Here is a 20,172-nt window from a genome sequence, read left to right as displayed (position 1 = left end):
CTCGACAGCAGCAGGAGCACTACCATCGCAGAAGCCGTAAACATACACCATATCTGCATATTCTTCTTTAGTGAAGATGTGTGACATTTTAGCCATCGCGCGTGCAAACACAGTTAACAGATGCTTCTCTCTGCTACACTCTGAATCCGTCGCACTACTTCACGCACAACTGCGCGTTCAAAGGACAAGTTTAAGGGAACCGGGAAGTGTGATAGGCTCAAAATCAATTTTCGTTTTTGACAAAGACAAAGGCACCTCCGTACAGGCCACGAAGGCCCTTGGAGGAGTGGAAGGTAAAGGCTTCCACCATTGTTAACCGCGGCACGTGATGGGGTGGAGTGGTTAGCTCTACGCCCGGCCGCCTTTGCCCCCAGGAATTAACCTGGTACTCATTTTTGGTGTAGGCTGAGTGAACCTCAGGTCCATATGCACCTCCTGAAGTGGAAATCTCTTTTCTTAAATTTTACGACTTCCTGACGGGGATTCGAACCCACGTCCTTCCGGGAAGTAAATTTAATCAGATATCTTCATGGAGGCCAGCGTGAAGAGCACGGGTAATTATACAGAAAATGTTAGTTTTCAACTAGGATATAAACAAATAATAATCTCTCAACTCCTGTAAACAATAGGGCAATAATTTCAGTTCAGCGGCTCAAAACAGGTCTAAATATTATGCATGCAAAGTTTCGTGGGTCTGGTTTGAGTATTTTCTCAGATAAAGGTACCTCATTTTAGGGATGTTTTAACAATATTTTAAAAAATATTATTCTTATAATGGTCTTTCTGACGCAAAATATTATTCTTATAATGGTCTTTCTGACACAAAATATTATTCTTATAATGGTCTTTCTGACACAAAATATTATTCTTATAATGGTCTTCTGACACGAAATATTAGTTATAATGGTCTTTCTGACACAAAATATTATTCTTATAATGGTCTTTCTGACAAAATATTATTCTTATAATGGTCTTTCTGACATAAAATATTATTCTTATAATGGTCTTTCTGACACAAAATATTATTCTTATAATGGTCTTTCTGACACAAAATATTATTATTCTTATAATGGTCTTTCTGACACAAAATATTATTCTTATAATGGTCTTTCTGACACAAAATATGAAATTACAAGCTTCATATTCTATCCAATAATGATGAATGTATTCTAAATATATCAAAAGAACATTCAAGGAAATAACTGAGATATGCAACTACATATCGGAAGTTACATTTTTTATATCGTTTTTCACTTCCCAGTTCCCTTAATGGCAGAAAGACATTCCAAGCAAAGAGGTTGAAAGCAACGTGGTGGGTTGGGTTAGAATAAATTGTAAAAGAGGTTGGGTGGGTAAGACACACACGTGCCCGCCACTAGCTCAAAAACAAATGTACATTAAATGTGTTTTATCTCGGAAACCATTCCGAATAGGACATATGTCCAACTGAAGTTTTCCTTTTCTTAAAATGATCCTTCCTGCCCTATCCCTGAATACCGGTCAAGTTGGTCGTGCGGTTAGGATCACATAGCTGTGAGCTTGCATTCAGGAGATAGAGGGTTCCAACCGCACTGTCGGCAGACCTGAAGATAGTTTTCCGTGGTATCCCATTTTCACACCAGGGAAATGCTGGGGCTGTAACTTAATTAAGGCCACGGCCGCTTCTTTCCCACTCCTAGCCCTGTCCTGTCCCATCGTCTCCATAAGATATATTTGTGTCGATGCGACGTAAAGCCACTTGTAAAAAAAAAACAATATGGCCGAATATTGACCATTTCTCCTGGGACATCCTGTATATTATATTTGAACTTGTGTGTTTGACAGACTGAAAATCATTTAAGTTACTTTCTGCAAATATGTTGAAAATCTCAATAAGGGGAGCCCTTTCCGTTTTGTATTCCAAGCACGGTAGAGAAATGTTGTTCTTGTGAGTGACCTCTCTGTTGTAGTATTTCCTCTGAGCTATGGATCCATTATCATGCAGGCCTCGTACGCATCTGAACGTCCCGCTGTGCGGTGCGTGTTTCTGTTACGACGGTCAGAATTCAAAGCGTTTTACGTGAGGAATGAGTGCGATGAAACTCGCTCCTTCCATGGCAAACATCTGCTATTTGCTACAACTCTATACTTTATTCAACGGTAACAGTATGACGTATTAGGAATTCCCTTAGCCTACGTAAAGTAAACACATGCTTTACAAATGAAAATTTATATACTCTCTTTAGTTAATTTTGTACATGAAAGCAGAAATCTATTTGAAGTACATAACATCATTGCGTAATCTGGTAGAAGAAAAAGAGAACTGTGTGTTCGGAGACTTGATCAAAGAAATGCAGATAACACTCAACTCGAAGGAAGTTATGAGAAATGTTGAGGAAAATAATCCACAATTCCAGTCCTTTTGGCAAGCAACTCAATGCTAAAAACATCCTAGGGATATGAGTTACGAATTTTAGGTAAATAAAATATAATAACAATAATAATAATAATAAAGTCTCCAAACTACTGCTGGAAAAATAGGATTAACAATTTCATTTTGAAAAAAACTAAAATCATTTCGGAAAAGGCTAGGAAAGCAACAGATAGGGAATCTGCCACCTGGGCGACTGCCCTAAATGCAGATCAGTATTGATTGATTGATTGATTGATTGATTGATTGATTGATTGATTGATTGATTGATTGATTGATTGATTGATTGATTGATTGATTGATTGATTGATTGATTGATTGATAAAATAATGGCAATAGATCCCCTTTTAATAAACAGTGTTCTGATATGTGGGAAAGAAATAGAAATTGTGAAACAGTTTAAATACCTTGGAGAAACTATAACATACAATTTAAATGAAAACAATTCTTGGACAGAGAGAACGAATAAATTATCCAGAGCCCAAAAAGTAACCAGAAATACATACAACAAGAAATGTTTGTCAATAAATGCAAAACGGAAACATTATAAGACTGTAGTCCAACTTGATATAACTTATGGAAGTGAAACATTTAAACGGAAGCAAAAGAATAACATAGACAAAATTTTAAGAATAGAAAGAAAAATAGTAAGAACATGCATTAATGAGAAGTACCAAAAAGAAGGAGAATGGCGCATCATTCCAAATTCAATAGTATATCAGGAAATAGAACCTACTGGATAACGGATTTCACGAGAAAGAAGAGAATATCATTCTTTGGTCATCTGTTGAGAACACCTCAAGACAGGTTAATACGAAGAATTTTGGAAAACCTTTGGAAACAAAAGCAACAACCTGTCTGGATAAAAGAAATACACTGACTGGCAGAGCAAATGCAACACCAAGAAGGAGTGGTCAGAACTTTATGCCAATTGCAGGGTAGACTGACGTCACTGAGGTATGCTCATGATGTGAAATGCGCCGCTGTGCTGCGCACGCAGCGAACGATAAATGGGACACGGCGTTGGCGAATGGCCCACTTCGTACCGTGATTTCTCAGCCGACAGTCATTGTAGAACGTGTTGTCGTGTGCCACAGGACACGTGTATAGCTAAGAATGCCAGGCCGCCGTCAACGGAGGCATTTCCAGCAGACAGACGACTTTAGAGGGGTATGGTGATCGGGCTGAGAAGGGCGGGTTGGTCGCTTCGTCAAATCGCAGCCGATACCCATAGGGATGTGTCCACGGTGCAGCGCCTGTGGCGAAGATGGTTGGCGCAGGGACATGTGGCACGTGCGAGGGGTCCAGGCGCAGCCCGAGTGACGTCAGCACGCGAGGATCGGCGCATCCGCCGCCAAGCGGTGGCAGCCCCGCACGCCACGTCAACCGCCATTCTTCAGCATTTGCAAGACACCCTGGCTGTTCCATTATCGACCAGAACAATTTCCCGTCGATTGGTTGAAGGAGGCCTGCACTCCCGGCGTCCGCTCAGAAGACTACCATTGACTCCACAGCATAGACGTGCACGCCTGGCATGGTGCCGGGCTAGAGCGACTTGGATGAGGGAATGGCGGAACGTCGTGTTCTCCGATGAGTCACGCTTCTGTTCTGTCAGTGATAGTCACCACAGACGAGTGTGGCGTCGGCGTGGAGAAAGGTCAAATCCGGCAGTAACTATGGAGCGCCCTACCGCTAGACAACGCGGCATCATGGTTTGGGGCGCTATTGCGTATGATTCCACGTCACCTCTAGTGCGTATTCAAGGCACGTTAAATGCCCACCGCTACGTGCAGCATGTGCTGCGGCCGGTGGCACTCCAGTACCTTCAGGGGCTGCCCAATGCTCTGTTTCAGCAGGATAATGCCCGCCCACACACTGCTCGCATCTTCCAACAGGCTCTACGAGGTGTACAGATGCTTCCGTGGCCAGCGTACTCTCCGGATCTCTCACCAATCGAACACGTGTGGGATCTCATTGGACGCCGTTTGCAAACTCTGCCTCAGCCTCGTACGGACGACCAACTGTGACAAATGGTTGACAGAGAATGGAGAACCATCCCTCAGGACACCATCCGCACTCTTATTGACTCTGTACCTCGACGTGTTTCTGCATGCATCGCCACTCGCGGTGGTCCTACATCCTACTGAGTCGATGACGTGCGCATTGTGTAACCTGCATATCGGTTTGAAATAAACATCAATTATTCTTCCGTGCCGACTCTGTTTTTTCCCCAACTTTCATCCCTTTCGAACCACTCCTCCTTGGTGTTGCATTTGCTCTGTCAGTCAGTGTAAAAGAAGACAAGAAAGAATTAGACATAACACTGGAGGATTTAAAGAATAAATTAAACAAAGTAAATAAATTGAAGAATAGTAAAGTTAGATTCCTACCAAAATGTGATAAAAGAGACACAACTAAAAGGGTATTTTCAGAAGAAGAACGACAACGAAGATCAGATAGAATGAAGAAATACTGGAAGATCAGAAAAGAAAAAACATAAAACATCATAGAAGACCGGACAGAAATTGAAATGGAAATGAAATGGCGTATGGCTTTTAGTGCCGGGATATCCTAGGACGGGTTTGGCTCGCCAGGTGCAGGTCTTTCTATTTGACGCCCGTAGGCGAGCTGCGAGTCGTGATAAAGATGAGATGATGATGAAGACAACACATACACCCAGCCCCCGTGCCGTAGGAATTAACCAATTAAGGTTAAAATCCCCGACCCGGCCGGGAATCGAACGCCGGACCCTCTGAACCGAAGGCAAGTACGCTGACCGTTCAGCCAACGAGTCGGACGACAGAAATTGACTACAGTGGTCCAGTGTGGCCGTAAAAGCACAATAATAATAAAGTATGATAATATATTCTTTATTTATTCCTAAAAATTACAATTCTTTTTTAATTATCTTTATCCAGTCGAGTAGATTAGCAGTTTGCCTTTTTCTACCATTACGAGCGCTAATTGAGTCAATGTAGAGTTTCACCTGTGCCCTTATAATTTCATTCGGTGTTTATAATAGTTTCTGGGTCGGATCCACTGATTGTTTTTAATTCGTTTCCATCCATTCATTCTTCATCACTCTTTTTATTCTGGTCAGTGGATGATTTAGACCTTTTAAATTGTCATTACATTTCGTACAATTAGGGGCCGATGACCTAGATGTTAGACCCCTTTAAACAACAAGCATCATCATCATCATCATCATCATCATCATCATCCACACTAATACTGCAGAGAGATTTAGATTAAATCCAGATTGGAATGCAATCTAGTGGTTAGAAATAGTATACCACCACATCTCCTACCCTCGTGGCCAATATTCTGATGGCAAAAATGTTATCGAGCAACGGGACTCGAACCGGCTAACCATGATGTCAGACTATATAGACCTCCCTATTGTTTGAATGAAGTCTGTGCACAAGATCTGACAACTCCAGAACTAGGTCATCCATTCATTCAATCGCTTTAGGAGATGCAAGATGTATGGTGTTCAGTGAACCCTTATAAGCTCTCAGCAGTATTTTACTGCCTGCACGGCCGGCGCAGGATCGTTAGCGAAGTCCCACTTACGCAGTAGGTATTCACATCTGCCTTGTTCTGTCCGTACGCAATGTTTAGGCTCTCCATTGGCGTCTGAGGAGATTTGCGCCATTAGTGGTCGGACTGAAACGATAAACCACATCTAAGTAGAAGTCATACCAGACTCCCCATACATGACATGTGCGAAAATAATCCACCTGCCTCAGTTCCATATTCCCTATGTGACATTCAATTCTCTCTTAAGTTTCTCCTCAGCTGACATCATTTTAGCCTTGGAAATGTTAGTTTTAATATCATAATCGCTGTAGATAGCCTCCGTGGCTCAGACGGCAGCGCGTCGGCCTCTCACCCCTGGGTTCCGTGGTTCATAAGCCGGTCACTACATGTGAGATTTGTGCTGGACAAAGCAGAGGCGGGACAGGTTTTTCTGCGGGTACTCCGGTTTTCCCTGTCACCTTCCATTCCAGCCACATCACATAGGCCAGCACCTGCTTTCTTGGCAAGAGATAAAGCAACATTCTGTCAAAAATCGAATGGCAATCCTCCTGTTTCACACATCTTACACACTAATTGAATAACATAATTATACCGTTTTCTCCTAACGCCGCAATTAGTTTAACAGGTTAAAATCCATGGCCCAATCAGGAATCGAACCCGGGTCCCTTTGAACCTATAAGGGTGAAAGATCGCAGCCTCGTCAAACCCCATTGATGACAAAGAGTAGGGAGAGTAATGTTATCGATTTTACGTCCCACTAACTTTTTTTATGGTTTTGGGAAACTCCATTGTGCCAGAATTTTGTCCTGCGGAAATTTCTTTTCCATGCCTGTCAATTTACCAACACGAAACTGGCATATTTCAGCACCTTCAAATACAACCGGACTCAGATCAATTTGAGCTTCGAACGCCAGCGCTCACCGCCTGAGTCATTCAGAACCGCAAAGAAAAGAGAGTGTTGAACGCTATAATTGCACTAATACAATAAGAGGAATGGGAATAATAATAATAACAACCGAGCCCCACTGTCGGTAGCCCTGATGGTGGGTTTCCGTGGTTTCCCATTTTCACACCAGGCAAATGTTGGGAGCTGTACCTTAATTAAGGTCATGGTCACTTCTTTTACACTACTAGTCCTTTCCTATCCCAACGTCGCCATACGACAAATAATAATAATAATAATAATAATAATAATAATAATAATAATAATAATAATATGAGCCTCCGTAGCTCAGACGGCAGCGCTTCGGCCTCTCACCACTAGGTTTCGTGGTTCGAACTGCGGTCACTCCATGTGAGATTTGTGCTGGAAAAAGCGGAGGCGGGACAGGTTTTTCTCCCGCTACTCCGCTTTTCCCTGTTATCTTTCATTTCAGCAACACTCTCGCGTATCATTTCATTTCATCTGTCAGTCATTCATCACTGCCCCAGAGGAGTGCGACAGGCTTTGGCAGCCGGCACAATTCCTATCCTCGCCGCTAGACCCATTCCAGACCCGGTCGAATGACTGGAAACAGGCTGTGGATTTTCAATATTATGAATAATACGTAAATCAAATTCGTACCCTCATCCCGAGGTCGTGCAGCTCTTTTCAGGCATACTCCTAATGGAGGTGAACTGTGTGTACCATTTTCACCACATAGTAGAACTCCTGTCGTTCTTAAATTTCTAGCAGTACTGGTCATCGAACCAGGGTCCCTGAGGACAGAAGCTAATAGTGCTAACCGTTACACTACCCTAGATAAGAACATCAGAGAATTTGGGGCCAAAACCAGACTGGCAAACATTATCAGGGAAATCTTAACAAGCACAACTTCTGAGGTAAAATTTATGGAAATGAAATGAATTTGAAATGAAGACAGGTGTGCGACAGGGAGATGGATTATAACAACTACTATTCAACTGTGTTCTGGAGAAGACTGTGAGAATTTGGAATTCCGAACTTGAAAACCAAGGGATAACCCCGATCTGCTTAGGAAGAAAATCGGTAGAAATCAAAGTCAACTGCTTGGCTTTCACTGATAATTTTGCATACTTTCAGAAAACCTATAGGAAGCGGCCATACAGATCAACCTCCTAGAAAAGATCGCTAGCAAAGCTGGATTTAGGATCTCGAAAGAGAAGACCAAGTTCATGATGAATGAAAAACATGGACCACAATTCCTTGAAACAGAGATTGGATGGATTCAGATGGTTAAAAAGTTTAAATAACTCGGTGAAATCATACAAGATAACGGACTAGAGAATGCTGCTGTACACGATTGTATCTCAAAAATGGAGAGAGCTTACAGACTAACTAAAAACATCTACAACAAGAAATTCATCTCATGGAATGCCAAAATAAGGCATTACAACACTGTAGTAAAAAAAAAACAGAATGCCTGAATGCCAGCGAATGTCTCGCGATGAATTACAAGTTGGAGAAGATGGAGAACCTAGAAAGAAGAATACTGCGGAAAATCTTGGGCCCAATCCGGCTGGAAACTTCGGAACAACAACGAAGTCTATAAAAATGTGGAGAAAATTTCATAGACTATGAAACAGAAGAGGTTATCTTTTCTCGGACATTTGTAGAGAATAGACAAAACCAGCCTAACGAAAAAGTTATTCGACTACCTGTGGAACAAGAAGACAACGATGGCATGAATTAAGGAAGTTCTTAAAGATCTAGAGAAGTTCAACTTCCAGGAAGCTCAGATGTTATACAGGAAAATATTTCGGAGCATGATTCAAAATTTGGAAGGGTTTCAAGTCGAAAGAACTGCAAAGACGGGAAGAACCTGGACGGATGAACAGAAGACGCAGCATAGCGCCCATATGAAAGAGTAGTGGAGAAAGGAAACTTCAGACAAGAAAAACATGAAATTGTAGCGTGATCCTAAGTGATCAATTCGCAAATATAATAATAATAATAATAATAATAATAATAATAATAATAATAATAATAATAATAATAATAATAATAATAATAATAATAACAATAATAATAATAATAGAGCCTCGTGGTTCAGCCGAAAGCGCGCCAGCCGCTCACCGCTGGGTTCCGTGGTTCAAATCCCGGTCACTCGATTTGAGATTTGTGCTGGACAAAGCGGAAGCGGGACAAGTTTCTCACCGAGTACTCCGGTTTTCTCTGTCATATTTCATTCCAGCAACACTCTCCACTATCATTTCATTTCATCTGTCATTCGTTAATCACTGCCCCAGAGGAGTGCGACAGGCTTCGGCAGCCGGCACAATTCATATCCTCGCTGCCAGATGGGGCTTCGTTCATTCCATTCCTGACCCGGTAGAATGACTGGAAACAGGCTGTGGATTTTCATTAATAATAATAATAATAATAATAATAATAATAATAATAATAATAATAATAATAATAATAATAATAAAAATACTCTATGACCTCAGCTTTCATGTGCAGGCACTTTAATTTGAGGCCGTTTAGGCTGTCTGCGCGAGTAAATTGGATCTCTGTTGGGCGGTCAATGGCTGAGTTTTAATTAATTAATTGTTTCACCAGACATGTTTTACTTGTCATCATCGTACGGCATGGACTGTCAAATGGAGTTAATTTGGCCTTCAAAAAATGCGACTGAATCTGCCTGTTTGGACCGTTGATGTTACGATCCGGAGGCCAACACGCCAGCAATGGTACACTGAAGGAACTTACGACTGTACTAGAATAAATGAAATACTCAACAAAATAGTGCACACTCCAAGCTTGGACTGAGACAAAGGTGACACTCGCTATTAACGGAAAAGTACATCCATTTAAAAAATGCAACGTCTAGTGTATGTGAAGGAGAGAGAAATTAAAACACTTCACTGTCACTTGCAGCAGCCATCCCGTCTATTAAAGAGACTGAACTCTGATGAATGGAAGAGAGTTGGGAAATGATACGGCTAGACTGGAATATCCGTACTCCTGCACTTTCGATTACAAATCAGAATTCCTGTTCTCATTTGTAAGGTCAAGAGTAGGTACGGGGGGCGATCAAACATGTACGGGATTTTATTTTGTATTTAAGTTCATTTATTGAAAAACACAAGGCATTTACAATTTCCTTTTTCACATAGTTTCCTGTTTTGGAAATGCATTTGTCCCAGCGTATGGGCAGCTTTTTGATGCCCTCATCGTAAAAAAGAGCAGGGTCCTGTCACCAGCCAGTTGCACACATTCTCGTCATCTTCAAATCGTTGCCATCTTAGAGCTTCTTTAAGCGGTCCGAACAAATGGAAATCGCAGGGTGATAAGCCCGGGCTGTAAGGAGGATGATCATCCCTCTGACAAACCTCCAAACGTCTCAACTTTTTTCTAGTTGTTTTACGTCGCTCCGACACAGATAGGTCTTATGGCGATGATGGGACAGGAAAGGGCTAGGAGTGGGAAAGAAGCGGCCGTGGCCTTAATTAAGGTACAGCCCCAGCATTTGTGAAAATAGGAAACCACAGAAAACCATTTTCAGGGCTGCCGACAGTGGGGTTCGAACCTACTATCTCCCGAATACTGGGCACTGGCCGCACTTAAGCGACTGCAGCTATCGAGCTCGGTCGTCTCAACTTCAGATTTTCGGTCAAAAGGCGAGGGACTCATCTGGAACACATTTTACGGAACTGTAGGTCGTTTGTGATGATTGCTTGACAGCTCCCATAACTGATTCCGACTTGTTTTGCAATTTCTGATACTCTCGCCTATCGTCAATAATGTCTTTAACCGCACGAATGTTTTCGTCTGTAATGCTGGTCCGAGGACGGCGATCGTGTTACTGATTTTCCACACGTTCTCGTCCTTCCTTGAACTTATTATGCCAGGCAAACACACGCGTCCTTGATTGATCACCGAACTGTGCAGCCAATCTCTGACAAATTTCCACCACTGTAACTCCTCCACGAGCAAGACATTTTATAATTATGCGTTGCGCAGTGGAGGGGTACACCGGTTGCTCCGACATCGTGAGCGTTACTGACGAAACGGCGGGAAATATCTACCAGCACATTTTTTTTACGGGGGGCCCCCGTAGCCCGCTCCCCCGCCGTGACCATCGACTCAATCTACATGGCCTCCGACATGCTATTAATTTCTAAGAAGAAAGAGATAGCAGGGAAGAGTGGGAAAGTGATACAAGGAGTATCTGCCGGTTTCCGAGTTAGACTCGCTACCACGGCAAGAGTTTGTATTGGTAAGGTAGTGTTGAGGTGTGGTATTGAAGGGTCAGGGAAAAACCACATAGGCAGAAAGAGAAAGAGCCTACATGTAAAACCTGACATTTTGTGATAGCACATGCAAGGATGTGGACTGGGAAAGGTCCAGTGGTAGTGTTAGTTGAGAAGAGGTATCATGCACCAGCTAGCCATGAACCATAGTCTCGCCGTTCCATCTGCCAGGGGATCAGTCCGTCTGGGCACTGCCGTGACTAGCGCGGGCCTTGCCGGCTGCGGAGCCATGCGTCGAGTACCACTAGGGCCTGCCGCACCGCACCACCTCCTTGGGGTCCCTCGTACCCAGTCTCCGATCCCGGAGAACGAGGCCAAGCCCGCCGAGGCGGGGGCCTCCTGGAAGGGGATGGGTCATGACGCCGGGACTCCTTCCTCTCTGCCCGCGCCATGGCCCGGTAGACTGGGCAACTGCGATGGGAGGCCGGGTGGCCCCCCGCGCAGTTGGCGCAAACCGCCGCCTCCTTAAGTGTCGCGCAGGCCGTGTAGTGGTGATCACCCCCACAACGGTTGCACTTCGCTTGGAGCCCACAGCTCTCCTGCCGGTGGCCCCACCTCAGACAGCGGAAACACTGCAAGAGCTGCTGAGGGGGACGTTTCCATCTCACCTGGCTGCCGTTACCCGCTGAGGTCCTCTCCTGATTTGTTCCCCGGCAGACTGCTGTCCTGGGAGCAGTCCTGGGTTGCGGCTGGGCGGCCCTCTCCTGGTGGGCCGGCGTCGCCTTCTGCTTCCTGGTCCGGCGTCGTCTTCTTCTTTCCTGTGGTTGCTTCTCGGCAGGGGAAGAGGTCTCGTCCTGGTGGCCCTCCTCCCGGCCTGGTGACCCCGGGGTAGCTAGTGGCTCCGCTGCGTCGCCGTCATCTTCCATCTCCTGGTTGGCCGCGGCGGCGTCGGTCGGTGCTAACACTCGACTGCGTTCCCTGTCCTGAGGGGTGCATATCGAGGTCTGTAGCTCGACAGACATGCAGGCAGGCTGGGCCTGGGCAGCAGTCTCAGAACGCCAGGGGGCGTCCTTCTCCACTGCTGTGCTGCTGTCCACCATCACGGGCGCGTTCCTGGCTTGCGCCCAGGTAACAGGCCCTTCCTGGTAGGCCTGCGTCTGCGACCACTTCGCCTTGGTTGGTGGTCGACGATCCTGGTTGGCGGCCTTGTTGGTCTGCGTGTACTTGGTAGAGTACAGCCTTCCAACTGAGGTCGCACCGTCGCGGCGCTCGGGAGCGCCGCCGTCGTACTCGGTCCTCGGCTCCGTCTGTATGGCTGCCTCCTGGTAGCCTGAGACGTCCAGATGCTCCCTGAGTCCTGGTAGCCGGGCAACCTGGAACTCCTGGGACGCGCGCTCCTCGTAGACCTTGAAGCCAGCTGCGTCATTAGGGCGAATGATGATCGCCCAGGCAGGGACCATATGGCCTATGATCTGCAGGATTGGCTCCCCGATCGCGTTGAGGTGGTCGAATACTCTCAGCGTCCCCTGGTGGTTGTCCTCCCCCCACCGGTTGAACACCACCAGCCCCGGGCGTTCATAGTGGGGGGCTTCCATCGTGTAGAGCGCGTCTTGTAGTTTCTCGAAGGCTGACTCGTAGTCGTGGTCGACCGGTCTCACCGGTAGGGTCGGCTTCTCCACCCTGGTCCTCCTGAAAATAAAGCTCCTGAAAGAGAAATAGCGAGCACTGAAAAGTGCTCAGCTCTGACAAATGCTCTTTCGAAGATGTACTAACAAGTACAGCTACCTGACTAGTACTGGGAAAGTACAGAGCGCCTGGCGAGGAGAGAGAGAGCGAGCGGGAGGAACACGTCCTTCCACTACGGCTGTCGAACTCGTCCTTCTACCAGCACGTTCTCCCCACTCCTAACGGTCCCGCCTAAGAATAACAGAAGCGCGGGGCCAGTCCTACCAACTGTTGATGTTCAGGAACAAAAATCCAGTTTAAATTTGATCGACCTTCGATGCCGTCTCGTTTTCAGGTTGATTAATAATCTGTCGCGTTTTCAAATATGTTCGATTAAAGACTGTGGTCTGTTCTCTGTAAGCACAACTGACCTGTATCGTATCGTATCCAGGCAAGAGAAGCGTAGCCGAGTTATTGTTGACCTGGTTCCATTTTGTATTTTCTTCTGATTCCATTTTGATGAATCGCAGTTTGAACAAAAGACTGACCTTGGTCTTCCGAGCTCCAATTAAGATGTTTCTTGTTCCATCGTATGTGCGTTCGATGTGAACAGCAAGGTAATGAGACAAATCAAGGACGAATGCGGTAGAAGAAATAATAAATAAAATAAAATGAAAAATAAAATAATGTGCAAAGGAAGACTAACAGGACAGATGAATACATTAGAGCTAGAGATGGAACGAAAAGTGTGTAGCAGAAAAGAAATTTAGAACTTCATTATTAGAGAAGTCTTGCTGATGAATAGACGAGATTTTCTTCTGAAGAAGGGGAGCAAAGTTCTTTGCGAAACGTAAACAGTTTCACTTTGTTTTCTTAAACGGCAAAAGCCGTAAAGCTTTGTCTACAGTATAAGCATCTTTGTTAAGATATGGAAGCCTCGGAAAATGAATGCATATTCGGCGTTAGCTGAGTAAAATTTCCTTGAGGACACCCAACTCATTTACCTCGCGATAAAATGGTTGGACCGGGCGAGTTGGCCGTACGATTAAGGTCGCGTAGCTGTGAACTTGCATCCGAGAGACAGTGGGTTCGAGCCCCACTCTCGGCAGCCCTGCAGATGGTTTTCCGTGGTTTCCCGTTTTCACACCAAGCAAATACTGGGGCAGTATCTCAATTAAGGCCACGGCCGATTCTTTGCCACTCCTAGGCATGTCCTATCCCACCGTCGCCATAAAATCTATCTGCGTCGGTGCGACGTAATGCAAGTGTTGTAAAAAAGAAAAAATAGGTTGAAATGTTATTGTCATACGACAGCACATGCATTGTCTTGAGAACTATTTATCCTTGGAGTATCGAGACTGCGCAGCCTGTCCGTGGTCTAGAGGGATAAAGGACGGTAATATACTGCTCTCTAAAAGGCTGTTGAACAATAAAAATAGAAGTCCTACAATACTATTTCCATCACTCCACCACTTGGTGATTCTGACGGGCGGGAATGAAGTAGCTCTCTAAAGTTATGTCGATAAGAGTAGTGTATAAACACCATCTTGCCTAGTTAGGTTAAGTCTGTTAAGTTAAGTTTGCATTCTTAGGTATCGAACTTGAGTCTGTAAGGTTAACGCCGCTAAGCCTGAGGTTGAACCCGGGCCTAAGCCTGCACACCTAACCAGCGTGACGTCATGTGAGGTTAAGCCCGCACACGTAGCCATTGTCGCCATGTAAGGTTAACGCCCTTGTAAGGTTAAGCCTGCACACGTGGTCGCCTTCGTAACGCCCTTGTAAGGTTAAGCACGCACACATAGCCATTCTCGCCATGTAAGATTAACGCCCTTGTAAGGTTAAGCCTGCACACGTGGTCTTCGTAAGATTAAGCCTGCACACGTGGTCGTCTTCATAACGCCCTTGTAAGGTTAAGCCTGCACACGTGGTCGCCTTCGTAACGCCCTTGTAAGGTTAAGCCCGCACACGTGGTCGTCTTCGTAACGCCCTTGTAAGGTTAAGCCTGCACACGTGGTCGTCTTCGTAACGCCCTTGTAAGGTTAAGCCCGCACACGTAGCCATTGTCGCCATGTAAGGTTAACGCCCTTGTAAGGTTAAGCCTGTACACGTGGTCGCCTTCGTAACGCCCTTGTAAGGCTAAACCCGCACATGTAGCCATTGTCGTCATGTAAGGTTAAGCATGCACACGTGGTCTTCGTAAGATTAAGTCTGAACACGTGGTCGTCTTCGTAACGCCCTTGTAAGGTTAAGCCCGCACACGTTGCCATTGAATTCATGTGAGGTTAATGCCTTTGTAAGGTTAAGCCTGCACACGTGGTCTTCGTAAGATAAAGCCTGCACATGTGGTCGTCTTCATAACGCCTTTGTAAGGTTAAGTTTGCACATGTGGTCAGTGTGACGTCATGGTAAGGTTAAGCCTGCACACGTGGCCAGTGTGACATGTGAGGTTGGCGCCCTTGTAAGATTAAGCCTGTACACTTGGTCAGGGTGACGTCATGTGAGTTTAAGCCTGCACATGTGGCCAGCCACGCCCACTTTTCAAATCAACCGCGCTGTTACGTCACAGCTCTATGAGCAGAAAACTTGCTCCTCAGCGTGAGAAACGAATATGAAGCCGAACCGGTGAAAAACCACTACTCAGAGGATGTGGTTTGTAGAATGAGTATAGTTAAAACTAAGGGTTGAATCAAAATTGTGGGAATGTCAAGGAAAACTATAACCATTAGTGTATGTTAAAAAACAATCGCAAAATTTAAGTTATGGTTAATGTTGCTACAATTAAATGTGCGCTTGGAAGGAGCTAAAAAGTGTATACCAGGAGCGCCACGCTGGACAGACCTGACTTAAAAGTTTAGGTGAACGTGGTCTAAGATTTAAACCTGATCATCATTTCTGCAATCGGTCCTTCGAAGAGTCGGACTTTTCTCTTTTCCTATTATTTGTGTTAAGAATAGTTGATAAATAAGGTTGATTTTCCGCTTAAAACGGACGAACAAAATTTAATAAAAACAGGTGCAAAGGCGGGGAATAAAGCATTACAGTCATGGCTATAAATAATTTTATTCACGCTGGATGATATGGTCGTTCAGGGGAAGACGCCTAAACTGTGTAAATACCTATGTTATTGGTCTTATCGATAAAAGGAACCACTTTTTCATTCGCGAAAATCAACTTATCATAAATACGTCTCCTGGTCAGGGTCATTCATCAACGGCTGTTAATTTCAGATGGCCATCAGCCATAAGACATAGCCTGCACGGTCGCTAGGTAACATTGTCTGACCATCCATCCATACCTTACATCACGCCCTGCACGGTTGCTATGGTTACACCTCCGTCACACTTTTTGTCGTGTCACGTTATTTCACAGACATATTTATGTCAAAACAACAATCACTACCTCCACAGTCGTCTTACTGCTTCACTGCGCATTTCAAGAATCATTTATCTATCAACTGTGATTACCCTTTCCTACCCATGATAGAGATCACAACCCAGCTATTATACTTTAGAAAGGGAAGTGGGAGAATTTCTACTTTATTGCTTCTCCTAGAACGGAACTTTATTACTCTCGGAGCTACCAGTTTCTAGCTATTTCTGTTTATGCGTAGATGAATATGAATTTACGATTGGAGATATGGAATTATGAGGCTTCTTCGCTTTTCTCTGGAGCAATAGAACAAAGTGAAGGAAGTTTAGAGCTTCTTAACCCCTCTCTAGCAGTGAAAGGCTCATTGACGTATATAACGTTTATGTTCCTTTGTTTTACTTTATTACTTACTCTTACATATCCATAAAATGTAATTCGAGTAACAAAATGTACCAAACGCTACATGAAGTTCCACTGAGTATTCATTTTACAAGAGGACTTCACTGCTTTTGTCATATAATTTTATATCATATAGAATATAGGCGTCTACATTTTATTACTGTATGACAAATTACGTTTCCTGAATTTATCAAACTTGATGGGGGAGAGTTATGTAATTTATTGTGATATTTATAAAGTTGTTTTTTTCTTTTGCCTCCGTGCCTCAGACGGCAGCGCGTCGGCCTCTCACCGTTGGATACCGTGGTTCAAATCCCGGTCACTCCATGTGAGATTTGTGCTAGACAAAGCGGAGGCGGGACAGGTTTTTCTCCCGGTTCTCCGGTTTTCCCTGTCATCTTTCATTCCAGCAACACTCTCCATTCTCATTTCGTAGCATCTATCAGTCATTAATAAATCACTTTGGGAGTGGCGACCCCATCGTACTAATAGACTATATCTGCTTCATTCATTCCATCCCTGACCCGGTCAATGACTGGAAAACAGGTTGTAGGTTTTCATTTTCATTTATAAAGTACAGCCTGTTGTTCCTGGAGGACATGCTATATTAGACATTCTGAATGGTTATGAATTGAAAATCATTTTTACTAACTTACTCCTCGGCCCTACAGCCCATGCATGGCCTTGTCCTCTCTGACAATTGTAGCCCAATCTTCACGATCTTCAGCACGCTTCCTCTACGTTCTTATTCCCTTCTTTCTTAAATTCTCCTCCACATCATCCAGACATCTCTTTCGAGGTTTTCCTTTCAATCTTCTTCCACCTAGATTTCCTTTGTAAATTTTCTTTACAGACTTATCATCTGGTAATCTCTATACATGTCCCAACTATCTTAATCTCTTACTTTTTATTTCAGATACAATATTTGGATGTCCATAGAGTTCTTCCCCAGTTCTCTGTTTTTACTTATTCTCCACTGTTTCCCTTCATTCACTGGACCAACAACCTTTCTCAGCATTTTCTCCCCCATCTGTTCAACAGTTCTTCATCTGCCGTGGTCATTGTCCATGCTTCAGAACCATAAGTTACCACGGGTCGTACTACCACTCGATAAGTTGTCAGCTTTAGTCTTCTACCAAAGCTGCGTGATCTGAGCACTTTCACTAAAGCCAAGTAAGCCCTATTACCTCGCTTTTATTTCCTCTTTCGTGTCATGATCCTTCGTCATCAGCACTTCTAAATACTTAAAATTTTCACACCTCTCACAATTTATCCCATTTGATTTTATGAGTTTATCTTCCATAACTGTGGTCCTCGTAGAACAATACTGAGTTACGGCGTTATTAACTCTCAGTCCCATTTCTCCTGCCTCCTTTTCTAATCTGTGCAGTCTTTCCTCTAGATATTTCAGTTTTCGAGAAAGCAAATCAATATCATCAGCATAGGCCAGATTCTGACTTACACGCTTAAACAGAATACCGCCTGGATTACTGACCTCCACCTTTCTCATCACACGGTCCGGGCCCACGTTGAAGAGCAGAGTGGATATACAATACTGTATACTTACATCCCCTTGTCGCAAACCTTGGTTTACTTCAAATTCCTTAGTAAGAAGTCCTTCCACTTAAACCATACATGTTGTATGTTGTATTTCTGAGGGTCATTTGTACCAGTCTTATTAATTTAGCTGCGAATTCAGATTTTTAATTTTAAAAAAAAAATTGTTTCACGTCGCACCGACACAGATATGTCTTATGGCGACGATAACATAGAAAAAGGCTACGAGTGGGAAGGAATCGGCCGTGGCCTTAATTAAGGTGCCTGGTGTGAAAATTGAAAACCATGGAAAACCATCTTCAGGGCTGCCGACAGTGGTGTTCGAACCCACTATCTCCCGGATGCAACCTCACAACTGCGCGCCCCTAACCGCATGGCCAACTCGCCCGGTCAGATTTTTATATTCATATGTAAGATTTATAAAGGGTTTATCAGAAGTGTACCGACAAAAAAAAATCAGGGATACTCTTCGTGTTATGTTTAGAACGATGGTGTGATCGGACTGGCGGAAACATTTTTTTTTTCCGAGATAAGGAGGTTATTTTGTTATTTTCGGGCGCGCGATTCAAATTGACGAGCCAGAACAAAAATAGCTGTCGTGCTTCATGGAAGAGAAAGGGAGGGAGGGAGGGAGGGAGGGAGGGAGGGAGGGAGGGTAAGTGGGGTGTATGATGGGAAGAGAGATAATGCTCGGCGCGTATGTACACGCATGCACAGAAATTGTGTCCCGATATAAACAGATCATGGCCTTCCCCCCACCTCTTCGCTTAACGTATTGCTACAGGGTAGACGGCCCGCTACAAGACTGCTGTGATTTAAATGGACAACGTGGCAGATGTATAGCAATAGACACACTATGCCTTCAGCACTTCCTTCTTGTCCGGTACTGTAGTGGCCTTCAATACTACCCCTTTACTCCCTCCTCTCATTTTCGGTGCTGGAGTGGGGCAGTGTTGATTGTTTATGTCCGGACACCATTTCTGAGCACGCGTGTACAAGTTTCCTCGCTCGACTCGCACAGGATTGTCGTAGTCTCTTACAGGCAATATCCACAGTTCGTTTATTAAATAGCCGTAACTGCACACGCAGTACAAGAACACACTGTAATTAAGACACACTCGTCAGTCAAGAAATGTACCAGATCGTTTTCCCTGTCGTCTTCTTAATTAATTAACATGGTCTAAGATGCAATGGTGCCGCCCCACGATTGTGAATTCCTTCAATCACAACATTGTAAATGGAGTGAAATACTGAACAAAGAAAAAACGCCCAATGGTTTGATAACAGTAGATGTTCAATATGCCCCCCTTCTACTTCGAAGCACAGTTCACAACGGTGTAGTAGTGATATTTGGACTCTGTTCAGGATGTGTGGTGTGTCGCGAACGACCTAGAAAACTGTTTGTATTCTTGGTAAAAGTTCATCTCTTCTTTCTACGGGTTCGCATAGTAGTCAGTGTGTGCAGAACTAACTATACACTGCCTACTGGGGCTGGGAAGCGACTATGCGAAACGAACGAGAAACTTATGCATTCGCACCGAGCATTACCTCTGTCTTCCCCTTCACACTTCTCACTTCCCCTCCCTTCTCTTCCCTTCCCTTCCCTTCCCTTCCCTTCCCTTCCCTTCCCTTCCCTTCCCTTCCCTTCCCTCCCCTGACGCACAGCAACAGGCAGCGGCATGGATTACAACATGTTCATCAAACAGATCTTCAAATATCTTGGAAAAGAACTGAACAACAATCTGGACTGATGAAGCCAAGAAAGATAGGAGAGAAACAGCATAAGGGAAGAAGAAGCAACAGAGAGAGAGAGAGAAAGAGAGATTTTTAGAAAGAAAGTGTTAAAAATGGAGGGATTCCAATGTCGGGAGGGAAAGAAAACAGGCTCAATATGGTCCGCGGAGAGGAAAAGGAGACATAGTGAGCAGATGAAGAAGTATTGGAGGAAGAAGAAGGAACAACAAAGAATGAACCATTGAAATTGTTATGTGGTCCGTAGAAGACCCTAACGGGGAAAGAAAAATAATGATTTCGAGTCCCTATTTTTAGATTGGTGGAGACTTCTTTTTTTGCTTGTT

The 20,172-nt window shown here is 44.3% G+C and overlaps 1 protein-coding gene across 1 annotated transcript in view; it reads left to right on the top strand.

Annotated features, from left to right (window-relative positions):
- The window catches only part of Ugt50B3 (UDP-glycosyltransferase family 50 member B3), a 57,069-nt gene that overhangs the window by 2,308 nt on the left and 34,589 nt on the right, over window positions 1-20,172 (top strand). The window lies entirely within an intron of this gene.

The sequence above is a fragment of the Anabrus simplex genome, chromosome 11 (genome assembly GCF_040414725.1).
Source record: "Anabrus simplex isolate iqAnaSimp1 chromosome 11, ASM4041472v1, whole genome shotgun sequence".
Taxonomy (NCBI): domain Eukaryota; kingdom Metazoa; phylum Arthropoda; class Insecta; order Orthoptera; family Tettigoniidae; genus Anabrus; species Anabrus simplex.
Note: the sequence above shows the minus strand (reverse complement) of the source record. Positions and strands in the feature narration are given on the sequence as shown.